This window comes from Mastigoproctus giganteus, chromosome 10 (genome assembly GCF_048544385.1).
Source record: "Mastigoproctus giganteus isolate SK-2022 chromosome 10, ASM4854438v1, whole genome shotgun sequence".
NCBI lineage: Eukaryota > Metazoa > Arthropoda > Arachnida > Uropygi > Thelyphonidae > Mastigoproctus > Mastigoproctus giganteus.
This window is the reverse complement of record NC_143584.1, coordinates 221,121,204-221,134,256: the sequence shown is the minus strand read 5'-3', so window position 1 is coordinate 221,134,256 and position 13,053 is coordinate 221,121,204. Positions and strand designations below refer to the sequence as shown.

General features: G+C 38.6%; 1 protein-coding gene across 1 annotated transcript in view; it reads left to right on the top strand.

The window, feature by feature from the left end:
* The first annotated feature begins 11,736 nt into the window (after window positions 1-11,736).
* The window catches only part of LOC150079951 (proton-coupled zinc antiporter SLC30A1-like), a 41,829-nt gene continuing 40,512 nt past the window's right edge, over window positions 11,737-13,053 (top strand). Inside the window, exon 1 of the mRNA XM_090383288.1 lies at window positions 11,737-11,814. The gene's annotated coding sequence lies outside the window, so the exon portion shown is untranslated. The remainder of the gene's footprint in view (window positions 11,815-13,053) is intronic.

Sequence of the window (13,053 nt, the reverse complement as noted above, 5' to 3'; positions counted from 1 at the left end):
GCACACAGAAATTAGAAACTCATATTCGTAAGGAAACAATAATACTAAAATCGCTTTGGTAACACGATTATTCCAATTAAATTCGCAACATCACTACCAAGGGAAAAAAAAAAAGAGTGCGAAATACTGGGTACCATAAAAATTTGACAAATACATCTAACAGTTCACAGCAGTCGTCAGACTCAGATAGTTTGTTATCACGCTTTTCCCTTTCTTTTTAAAACTTTCTTTTTAATCCTCTCCCACGCCCACCTTCGTCCATCTGCAAAACAATTCTTGGAAAATGCATCCTTACATACACTTTGTCTGGGTTCATAAACCGACCTTAGGAGTTCATTTATTTTCATAAGTTAGCTGCGCTCTGAAATACAATAATCACTATGACGTTTATTGTATACTTGTGCTAATATTTCTCCACGTTGAGCATTAACAAGTTTGCAGTCCTTTCTAAATAAAATGCTCATTGTGCTCAAGTTTTCATCTACTACATCTCTTTCATTTCTAAAAACTTTCATAAAAAGGGATTAAGAAAGAAAAAAAAAAAAGTTACAATGACATTTTCACTGTTGGGAGCTGCAGTTTCCAACTGTGCACAAATGATTTCAGAGAAAACTGTCACAACATATGCAATGAGAATTCATGAGAATTTTTCCATCATCCTGGATGCTTATGTTTTATAACCTCTTGCGATAGTATTTTCGCCAAGATGATTGGTCACGTGACACTCGAGGCTTGATCTTGTGACAAATGCTTTTCCACAAACTCCGCAGTGATATGGTTTATCTAATGCTGGTGTGCGAGAGTGAAGCTTCATATGCGTTTTCATGTTTCCTTTCTGTGTAAAGCATTTACCACAAAGTTGACAAGCATGAAGTTTTTCACCACTATGGGCGCGCATATGTGTTTTCAGGTTGCCTTTCTGGGTAAATTTTTTACCGCACACTTCACAAGGATAAGGCTTTTCGGAGGGAGGGCGGGGATGACTTGTGTGTCCTGCATGACTTGGTTGGCTTGGATGACTTGGATGACTGGGATGACTCGCATGGCTGGTGTGGGTTGCAGGGCTGGGATGATTGTTTATATGATATTCCATGTCTGTTCCCTCCTAGAAAGATTTTTACCACTGCTCAAATATGAATAATTTGATTCCTACTAAAAAAGAGATTTAATTCGAATTTTATAACAACTTACGTAAGTTCCTCCATTCCTTTAAAATACAACAAATACTTTAAAGAAAGGGGTAGATAACTTTTTAAATTCACATTACATTTTTCTCATTTCAGGTGAAAGAAACGAGCGTCACTTCCGGAACGTCACGTGATTATGGCTTCCGTATGAAAGCTGCTAAAGCAACGAAACAGAAAAAGAATCGAAACAGAAACGAAAAAAATTCGGTTTTTCTGGATTTATTTTTGAAATTGTTTTTCAGAAAAACTATACGTAAAATTAGCCATCTCATTCTGAAGAGGCAACCCATCTCATTCTGAAGAGCCTCAAACATTGAGTATAAATCAGGGGGAAACAAAAAAAAAAAAAAAACCGGAAAATAAAAAGAAAGAGTGGAGAAATTCAAAAATGAAGATAAAGCATTCAGGACCATTAAAAAAAGAAAAAATAAATAATAATAATTCTTAGGTAAAATAAAAAGTATTTTCCAAATAGTTGTTAAAAATACACATATTGGCAGGACAACACACAGGGGAAAAAAAAGCAGAAAAGATTTGAGCTAATATAGCGAAAATATAAGTCTAAAAAATAAAATTATATGATTAATGATTAATTAAGATTTCTGCTGCCTCAAGCCAAATATAGGGGGGTTGTAATCCATACCCCAGCAGGGATTGGGGCCCCTCAAAATTTACTTGTATTACGATTTAGTAATATTGTATATTCCAGCAAAAATCGCTTATATACGCAAAAATATACGGAAAATAAAACGAATACAATAACAACCTGACTGTAGGGCTCACATCTCTGGTAAGTATGGGCTTGGCACACCCATGGTCCTGAGCTGGATATCATCATTCTTGTCTTTCTTGATGATTCCTCTCAATCTCTCTCTCTCTCTCTCTCTCTCTCTCAGGGTAACTAGGGAATTTTTTTTGGGGGGCACCACCCCCCAAAAAAAACCTGTCGTAACCACTGGCAGTCCGGTGGTTGTGACACTGGACTACCAGCCTGATGGACCCAGTTCGAGTACCGCTTTGGCGGAAGCGAACGCGGCTCCTCACGCTGGAATGAATCCGCCTTACGGTATAATAATAGTAATAAATTAGAATAATAATAATAAATAAATAAAATAAATAAACATCGTGAAAGTTGCTCCAAGGGACCTACTTACCCCAAGGTCGGAGTGGCAGATAAGGCAGATTGTGGCGCCATCTGGCATCACTCGCGAGAACTACAACTGGACATAAGCCGAAGCTAAACAGGTCCACTTCCAATAATGGATGATGACGCACAGAAATATTAATCATACTGCATCGAGTGTGGCGCAGGATAAAGTCACTCGCGTTCAGGCCTTAGGCAGAGGGGCCGGTTCGAAAAATCAGAGACGTTCTCCCTAGGAAGATAGTGGAGTGAGTGTCGCTGTCCCCGTATGGCTACCACAAGGGAAGGGCAAGACCACCCAGCACCCACCAACTGGAAGTGCTTCCTGCAAAACTCCCACCAACTGAATAGTTCCTGCACTAGTGACCACCCAGGAAGGGAGAAAACGCCAACGCATGAAGTGGAGCATCGAAATGAATATGTGCATCATGCAAGCATACTACGACATAACGAAGCTGGAGACCGATATGACAACTTATAGGGTGAGACTACATACCAAGTGGCTGGAACGATTCCCGGATATTCAAGTCACCAAACAGCGAATAGCGGACCAGAGAAAGACCATCCTCACGAAGAACCTAATAGCCCCTGCAATCTTGGAAAAAATAAAGCAGGACGTGAGCGATCAACTGCAAAGAATAAAGAATATGGAACCAGAGGAGGAAGAACATACCACTGCCGAACCAGAGGAAGAAGAGCAGGGGGAAATACAACCCACAGCAGCTGAAGTGGAAACAGATGAGGTCATGATATCCAGAATAGAGGACGAGTGGAAGAAGGCCCTAACAGAATTCGAAGGAATGGACCCCACAAAGAGTCACGTGATACCGAAGCAAAGGCCAACCTTGTGGAGAGTCACAACCACCTGAATTGGCAAATAATACCGCATTACCTCGACAGAAATGGTGCAACACTGGAGGCCATCCACACAGCCGTGTATTGTGCTGCGGTTGCAGCCACGAGGATTAATGGAAGAGAAGCGAGAGACCAGCAGCAGAAGAATCGAAAACAGAAGGAACAACCAGCTTGGGAAAGAAGACTTCAGCAGAAGATAGAAGAATTAAGAGTCAAGATAGGCCAATTGACCCAGTACCAATGGGGCAATAGTTGTAAGAAATTAATTGGAAAAGTGAAGAGCTTCCTCAAGAGAGACAGCGTCCACAGCAAACATGAGACAAAAAATCAGAGAACAGTAGAGACACATTGCACACATTGAAGCAGAACCTCCTTGCACTCAGCAAGAGACTAAGCCGATACAAAGAGAGCTTTCAGAGGAAAATAAACAACCGAATCTTCGATGAAGGCCGAAGAGGCTTCTACAGGAATCTCGGCGAAGACGGGAAACAAGGGAATGGATCACCCAAGAAGAAGACGATTGAGGATTTCTGGGGAAACATATGGAGCAGGGAAGTAACACATAACAGCTGAGCCACCTGGATAAAACTAGAACGCAAGAAAACCAAGAACGTACAAGAAATGAGAGGGTGGGAGATTCGGGAAGAAGAAGTAAAACAGACGATCAAGAACTCTCACAACTGGCGAACTCCAGGAACAAATAACGTCCACAACTATTGGTACAAGAAGCTCAATTGCACACACAAGCACCTAGCAACGCAGTTCACGCAAATGATAAGGCAACCAGAGACAATCCGAACGTTTCTCACCGAAGGAATCACATATCTGAAGCCTAAAGACGAAGATACAAGAAACCCCGCGAAATTCAGGCCAATCACCTGCCTCCCAACGATGTACAAGATCCTGACCAGCTGCATAAACAAGAAGATATCAGACCACTTAGAGAGTCAGATCTTAATGGCCGAAGAGCAGAAAGGATGCAAGCGGAGGAGCAATTAACCATAGATGCCGTAGTTATGGAGCAAGCCTTCAAGGAGCACCGCAACCTATACACGGCCTACATCGATTACCGCAAGGCCTTCGACTCTGTACTTCATAGCTGGCTAATAAAGACCCTGAAGATCTACAAGGTCAAACCGATGGTGACAACCTTCCTAGGAGCAACAATGGCGAAATGGAGTACCACCATTAAGGTCGAGAACATCACAAGCAGGCCAATCCCCATTAGAAGAGGAATCTTTCAGGGAGACGCTCTGAGCACACTATGGTTCTGTCTAGCACTCAACCCGTTATCCACCATGCTCAACGGCTGGATATAACCTTAAAGAAGGAAGAAAGAACCTGTACACCCTCACCCACCTTATGTACATGGATGACATCAAGCTCTACGCGGCAACCGAAAAGCAACTCCAGCAACTACTCCAGATCACCAAAGAATTCAGCAAGGACATCAGGATGGAATTTGGTCTAGACAAATGCAACACCCACACACTGCACCAGGGAAAATTAGTTGGCTGAAACCACCAGCAGCTGACTGGTAAAGAGATCGAAGCTATGACAGAAGGAGAAACCTACAAATACCTAGGAATGATGTAGGCTGAACAGTTAGAGTACAAGGAAATCAAGAAGTGTTTTACCGAAAAATATCATCAGAGACTCAGAAGCCTGCTGAAAGCAAAATTGAACGGAGGAAACACAGTTAAAGCCATAAACACCTATGCAGCTCCAGTACTAACATACACCATCGAAGTCATAGATTGGCCTAACACCGAGCTAGAAGATATCATGTGAAAGACAAGGACAATGATGACCAAGAGCCGCCAACACCACCCGAAGTCAGCAGTGGAGACACTAAGAATAGCTCGGAAAGAGGAAGGAAGGGGCCTGAGAGACCGGAAAGAGCAACAGAAAACAGCGATAGTTAACCTGAAGGATTACTTCGAGAACAACACAGCACCACCTCACCAGTCCATAAGGAAGATAGATAAGTGATATACCCCACTCAACCTAAGAGAGGAACCCCCTCCCATCCAGACCATACAAGAAACGAAGTTAGAAAAATGGGCAAAGAAGACACTCCACAGCAGACATTACAATGCTGGCCATCCAAGACCAAGTAATCAACACCAGAAACTATAGAAAATACATCGCAAAGGAGCCCGGAATGTCAGATGCCAGCTGGCCTCAAAAACGATCCAACACATCCCAGCGGGGTGCAAGGTGATCACCCAGACTGAGTACACTCATAGACACGACCAGGTAGCCAGGATAATACATCAGAAGCTAGCGAGGAAATACCAGATGACCAAAGAAAATGTACCATACTACAAGTATGAACCCCAGGCAGTAATAGACAATCGAACCCAAGAGAACCTGTACTGGGACCGCACTATAATAACAGATAAGACCAGACCGGACATAACCCTTGTGGACAAGATGGAAAAGGCTACCTACCTGATTGACATAGCGGTGCCCAACACTAGCAATGTCCAGAAAACCCATGAGGAAAAAATTAGGAAGTACACGAACCTGAGACATGAGATCAAGCAGATGTGGCATATGGAAGAAGTATCAACCATCTTAATCATCATGTCAACCACCGGTATGATACCAAAGACTCTATATAGCAGCCCTAGCAGCAATACATCTCCCAGCGAACACCTACAAGGAACTCCAGAAAGTCGCAATCCTGGACACCTGTAGGACAGTCAGAGAGTTCCTCGACCAACAGTAACACCAGACATAACAACAACCACCCTGTGTACTTGGCAGCAATATCCGTCACTTGGTGGAAGCCCCAATGAGGGAGAAATAATATAAGAACAATAATAATAATAATATACAAATAAGTACATTAATGACGTATGCAGTATTATGTTCATCTGCTGCATGATAACTCCCAGAATTAATATAATTCCGAATAATGTTTTCATTGTACTTCTGACTGGTAGTCAATAAACGGATATTATTATTATTATAACTTAGGGCCACAAGAACTGTGCCCCGCACCGAGCCCGAGAGTGTTTAAATGGGCTCTTACAAAATAGAATGTATAGGCTGTTTGAATTTATAACCACATTTTTATTAATGACCACAGCTTTAATTGTAGGTATACATAGTATTTTTCAGGGTTTTTTTTTTTTTTTTAATCTGTCTTTTTTTTTTTTTTTACGACTATAATCAGGGCCGGATTTAAATTTGTTTTGACCCTAAGCTATAACATGTATGAGGCCCTAAGCTACAACATGAATGAGGCCCTTCTCTCTTACAGTTCACCTGTGACAATATTAAAAAAAGGATTTTTTTTTTAAGATGGAGCAAAGCCCCTTCTAATGTGAGGCCCTAAGCTGTAGCTTGTTTAGCTTATGTGTAAATCCGGTCCTGACTATAGTCAATACGGCAAAATACAACCTACATGTATTTTGTGATATTCATGACTGTTGTCTTAATAAAAAAAGAAAACAACTGATATCCTTTATAAATTCCCAATTATCTGCGCATAATAACCACTACATTTGTCATTTGTAAGAACCTTTGTCCCAAGACTGCCACCCGGGCTTCCACCCATATGCAGCTTGGTTCTTAGGCCATGACTTATATCGTAACCAAGACATTGGTTAATAATTTAAACGTAAAATATTAGTGACTAACACAAGTCATTACCAAAATAACAACTGACATAACAGGTACAACCCTTTGGCCTCGCGGAAGAGGACGGCGTCTCCTCCCCCACCCTGAGTTACCGTCCCCACTACGAGGAGGTAGGTTGCCCTATCCAGCAATTGGACGTCGTCCAAAAGAAATGACTACAAAGTTAACAAATCTATTAAATAGATCATATGTTTGAGTTAACTCAACCAGAATTACACTAGAGACCAGTACAGACCAATCGTTATAGTTTGATTCGGTTTGAAACAAAACAAAACAAGCACTAGTGTCTGATATGTGACCTGTACATTCCGCTGATGTTTTTTTTTTTTTAAGTGTTAAAAATCGCAATCATAATATACATATTACAGGTTTTATAATTTGTCTATATAGTTTAGCACCTGTGGTTGGTTTAATGCATACAGCCGGACCAGATCAGCAAAATTTTAGTTACAAAAGCGCAATATTTTGTCCATTATGAAATAAAAACAAAAATAATAATAAAATATGCAAAGTGTCTGTTTTAATGCAAACTGGAAATGCGAATAACTTTGAGTAAAAGAGTGCTAAAGGCATAAAATTTACAGTGACAACCTGTGGTCGGCATATAAAAGTACGAATGCGCATGTTCAGCACAATCGGTAAATGAACGTAGTGTTCAGCATGGGTGAGCGCGTGTTCGTGGTAGAATATTACCAAAAAAAAAAAAAAAAAACAGAGTCGCTCAAAACTACTCAACGTGATTTTCATTGGCAATTTCGATGTTGTAAGGCGTTATAGAAGTTTGTGAAGATGTTCTGGAGACTGCGAATGTTGAAAGTCGTATTCGCACATTGACTGTTATGACTGAAGAATATTCGGCAACTTTAGAGAAATCATAGCAGCTTTGATTTGATTTTGAGTTTACTGGCGCAACAGCAACCTAGAAACCTAGACTATAATGCGCCAACCACGACATAGCAGCAAATCGGGGTAATCATTAGAGAGGCTTTTACAACAAAAGGCCATGGCGGTCTTTTGTTGCGGTCCTGGGTACGGGTGGTCCCCACGATCAAAATAATGTGATTTTTTTTTACTGCTATAATGATTAAGCTTTAGATCTCCCCCCTTTAGAACATCCTGCGTTGCTGAATAGTCGTTGTGCAACAATATTTTATTTTTGTGCTGATAATGTTTCTGGCCGGGGGGAGGGGAGGTACAGCCCATACTGAGCTCCTACAACTTAAAATTTATTTTTTTTTTTTTTACCCCTAGCAGAATTGCGCATTATCTGTCTATAATGGTATTAAATTATATAATATATAATGAATTTAGTTTTAATTATAGTTTTAATTAATTATATATTATATAATTTAATACCATTACAGACCCCCAGTAATAGGTTAGAATAAAAACGCTAACTAAATCTCCTGTTCATTATACACCTTAATACCCTATAGAAAATAGATACCAGAAAAATTTAAGTAATCTAAGCAATCAAAATAAAAAATATACATCAAGCACGTATAATAGTCCAATTGCCACAGGGCAATGGCATTAACGTAGCAAGCGATAAATTAAAAATAATCAATTAGACATTAACAATAATAATAATAACACAAAAAAAAAAAAAAAAAAAATATATATATATATATATATATATATATGTAACAATTATTACATACAACAGAGAAAAAGGACGAGTATTGTGTCACAAAAACATTGTTCACACCAGAACACTGACACTCAGGTGAATAGAGAACATGGACCCTTAGCCCACATTTCCTGCCTAATTCTTTTTCTCTTATTTATGTCAGTGGTTCTTGTTCACCTGTATAACATATGGATCTGAGAAGCCAATTTTCCAACCACTCTTTCGCCACTCCTTCTGTTACCATATACAGTGCCGGATTAAGGCACGGGCTAGCAGGGCCCTTTCGGCGGAGCCATTCTTTAAGGGGCGCTAAATTTTACAAATTATGAAAAAATATATATATATAAAACAATATATATATATCCTTAGAAAGGGGGTGCCGAAAAATCTTTCTGCCCGGAGCGTGAAAATACCTTGGTCCGGCACTGACCATATATCTGAGTAGAGATACGATGTGCTCCAAATTTATTGCTTATTATTATTTGCCACATGGTGCAAGGAAGCCTGAAGCTTATGCTGCACTAGTCAAAAAATTTTTCTGAGTTACCCTGAGAGAGAGAGAGAGAAGTAGAAGGAAATCACCAAGAAAGACAAGAATGATGATATCCAGCTCAGGACCCTGGGTGTGCCAAGCCCATATTCACCAGATGTGAGCCCCTGTTCAGTAACTTCACCCTAAAAGTGTTCGTTGGTGAGCCTAAACAATGTGAAAAGGGATTCGTCAGACACATACTAAAAAAAATTAATAAAATAAACTTGTATTACACCGTTAAAAATAAAGGGGGGAGACGAATAATGTTCGAAACTGCCAAGTATAAATTAAATTACGTTTATGCTCAGTTAGCTAATTGTAATAAACCTAATTTGTCATGTAGAGTGCGAGTCCTAACTTTCCAAAACTCCCTTTTTAAAGCTCTTTTTAATAAAAATTCATCACCGAGTAATAAGACAGAGTAATAAAGTGATAGTCTGATTCATGCACGTATGTACTCAAATAGCGCGTAAGTTACACACAATTTTGGTATAATTTCGATGATAGAATAAAATTATTATAAAGAAGTGCTTTCAGATATAATGTTCATAATCGAAAGCAGCAGAATACATTTGGTGAGTTATCATTTCTATAATACAGTTCTTGCGACGACAGACTAAACAGCCCACAGATAAAATTTTAATAATTTTAATTGGCAATTAAATTCGACAATTTTTGAGTTGTGTCACAACTCAAAAATTGTCGAATTCGAGTTAATATAATAGGAGGATGCACAAGCTTGAACTCCACATTCTGGGGCAAAACCATATATTTATAACTCCAAGTTTGAGCCAGTAGAGTGCAGTTGTGTCGCTTTTCTACTAAGTAGTTATCGCCAGTGGTCACAGCAGAAAAGTGAGACATCACAGTTTTAACAGAAAAGGCTGTATTTGTTGCTCTGGTAAAATGACACTTTTTTTTAACTGGGTGATATTTCCTTATTCTATTACAAATCTAAATTAAAATGCTTTAACTTTATGATTTCACAACTTAAAAGTGATAAAGTACAGTTTCTTCTGGCATGAGGATGAAGATAACTGGGGGGGGACATAGAAATATACACTGGGGGAAATAGAAATAGACTGCCAGATCCGTGAACAGTATTCTACTGACCTTGAGATTATCTACTCAGACAACTGCAGTGGACAACAGAAGAATAAATTCGCTGTTGACATGTACATGCATGCTGTATCTACGTTGAGTATTAAGTCCATCACTCACAAGTTCCTAATTATGAGGGAACCCGAATAGAGTAACTGAAATGACCCATAACGATTTGATCGAGTTTAAAAACGGTTGTCAGCATTATGGGATCACCTCAAAGATGGAAGATAATGACCGTGTAAAGTTAGGCGAAATCAAGATACTAAAGGTTGAAAAATGTAGTCCCGGCGCAATCTTCATATAAACGTCGTACTAGCAAGGGGACTATAAAAAAAAAATTGTGAACAAGAGACATTGGGCGTCGCAGGGTAAAACTATGGAAATGAAAGATCACACGCCAAGAAGATACAACCACAGGGGCTCATATCTAACCCCAGGGGCGCATATCTGGTGAGTATGGGCGTGGCACACCCAGGGTCCTGAGCTGGATATCATCATTCTTCTCTTTCTTGGTGATTCCCATTCTTCTTCTTCTCTCTCTCTCTCTCTCTCTCTCTCTCTCTCTCTCTCTCTCACACACATGGTAATTCCGAAATTTTTTTTTGGCTGGTGCAGCATAAGCCTCAGGCTTCCTTGCACCATATAGCTGATAATAATAATAATAATAATAATAATAATAATAATAATAATAATAAATTTTCAAAAAACAAAACAAAAAAAAAAATCAGATATCCTGGATCTGATTAAATCAAATCAGGCCTATCCCTAAAAGCTACTGACCATTTTATGTTTAGGAATTCAAACCTTGATCCTTATTTTGATTAATAAGAGAATTCTTGCTTCTTTTTTTTTAACTAAAATTACATTTTGTATTTGTTTTTGTTGCATTGTTCATTTTAAAATATATTTTCAAAATTTATATTTTGAAAATAAGGAAAATATATTTTTCAAAATTAACAAAATTCGTTATTTTTGTCTAAACTATTTCAAAATGTTAATTTTCTGTACCGTTCCTAGCACCCCACGAACTCACATCTAGTGAATATGGGCTTGGCACACCCAGGGTCCTGAGCTGGATATCATCATTCTTCTCTTTCGTGGTGATTCCCTTCTTCTTCTTCTTCTCTCTCTCTCTCTCTCTCTCTCTCTCTCTCTCTATATCCCTCAGGGTAACTCAATTTTTTTTTTTTTTTTTTTGGCTGGTGCAGCATAAGCTTCAGGCTTCCTTGCGCCATATGGATAATAATAATAATAATAATAATAATAATAATAATATGCGTAAGTTCGAATCGAAAATAGGGCTTTAGCATAATTTCCACCCACTTAACTTCAAATTTATTACAATATTTTTTATAACCCTTGCTTATTCATATTTCAATACTACGTTTTTGTTACAAAAAATAAAAAATGAAAATAATAATTATAATATTTTCGATAAAAAGTCTTAATCAAGCGTTACCGCTTCATTAAGATTTTTATCGGAAATAGTACACAGTTTTGAGACATTTGGTGCTTGCCTGTTTTTATATTAAGTACAGAAATAGGTATCCTGTTTGCTAAGTATAAACTTGTCTGTTATACGAAATCACTTGCTATATCACGTGTCCACGGTCATCTTTCAGTTAACAACATCGACTCATTGAAGATTAAGCTCTTGTTTATGAAGTAATTTATATGACTACCTACAGAGCGTGAATTATCATTTTTACAGGTATGCTTCCCTTATTCTTCTTCTTCTTCTTTAGAATATTCAAACGAAAAATTATTATCATTTTTTTAGTATAAAAGAATACAACTATCCGTAATTTTAGTAAATGTGTTTGGAAATTACAAGAAAGCAACGGCGCATCCATGTTAGTAGCTTTTGCAAGCATAAACACATGATTACAATTACAATTATACAAAATTTAAAAAAAAAAAAGAAAAAAAGTTTTTGTGGGAAATTTAAAAACTTTGACCGCCTGGTGGGTGCGCCTATGGAGGGGTGTACAATTAAACGTTATTGGAAAGATGGGAAGGGGTTGGAGTGACCACATGGTCATTTAAATAAGAAGGGATTGCGTAATCTACACACAGGTTTCACAATAATAATTCTTTTTCTTGGATTTCTCCATTGTATCAACGGTTATCCTCAACCTTACTTTTTTTTTTTTTTTTTTGTTATATTTTAATTTTGTACCTCCACTGTTTTCTGTCCTCCCTGTCCCCGTTCTTCTTCAATTTCCTCTTTTCCATAGCCGCCCTAACTCCCGCTATCCATGTGCTTCTAGGTCTTCTCTTTTTCCTTCTGTGGGGTATCCATTTCATTGCTTTTTTTGGTAGCCCCTCTTTCCCCATTCTCATGGTATGGAACGGTCCATACCATTCTAGTCTTTTCTGTTCTGTCTATGATTTTTTTTAAATGTCCACTGCTTTTTTTATATCATCGTTCCTGACTTTTTCCAATTTTGGACTGATCTTCTCCAAAAACCCTTTTTGCAATAAAAGGGCTTCCCCCCCCCCCCCCAACCGCCCTATTTGAATGCAGGAATGTAACTCTAGAAACGATCATGTAGACTAGACCTGCAGGGATGAAAACTAGGAGTGGGGGAAAAAACGAACTCTATAGATGAAAAGTCCTATGTACATAATTTTTTAATTTTTTTATCCCTTTTTATTAGGGATACAATATTTGTATTTTTAAATTGAGAAAAGTGTTTAAATTAAATAAAAGTTTCAATTGAGACACCACAGGAAAATACATGCACCATACCACCATAACAACTACAGAGTGGTTGTTATGTCTGGCTGTTAGTACAGTTGGTCGAGGAACCCTCTGACTAACCTACAGATATTCAGGATTGCGACTTTCTGAAGTTATTTGTAGGTGTTTTATTTTATTGTTATTAAGAGTGTCGAGAGAGGGGGGGGAAGGCGGATCAGCTACCCCGGTCTCGGAATTTGTTGAGGG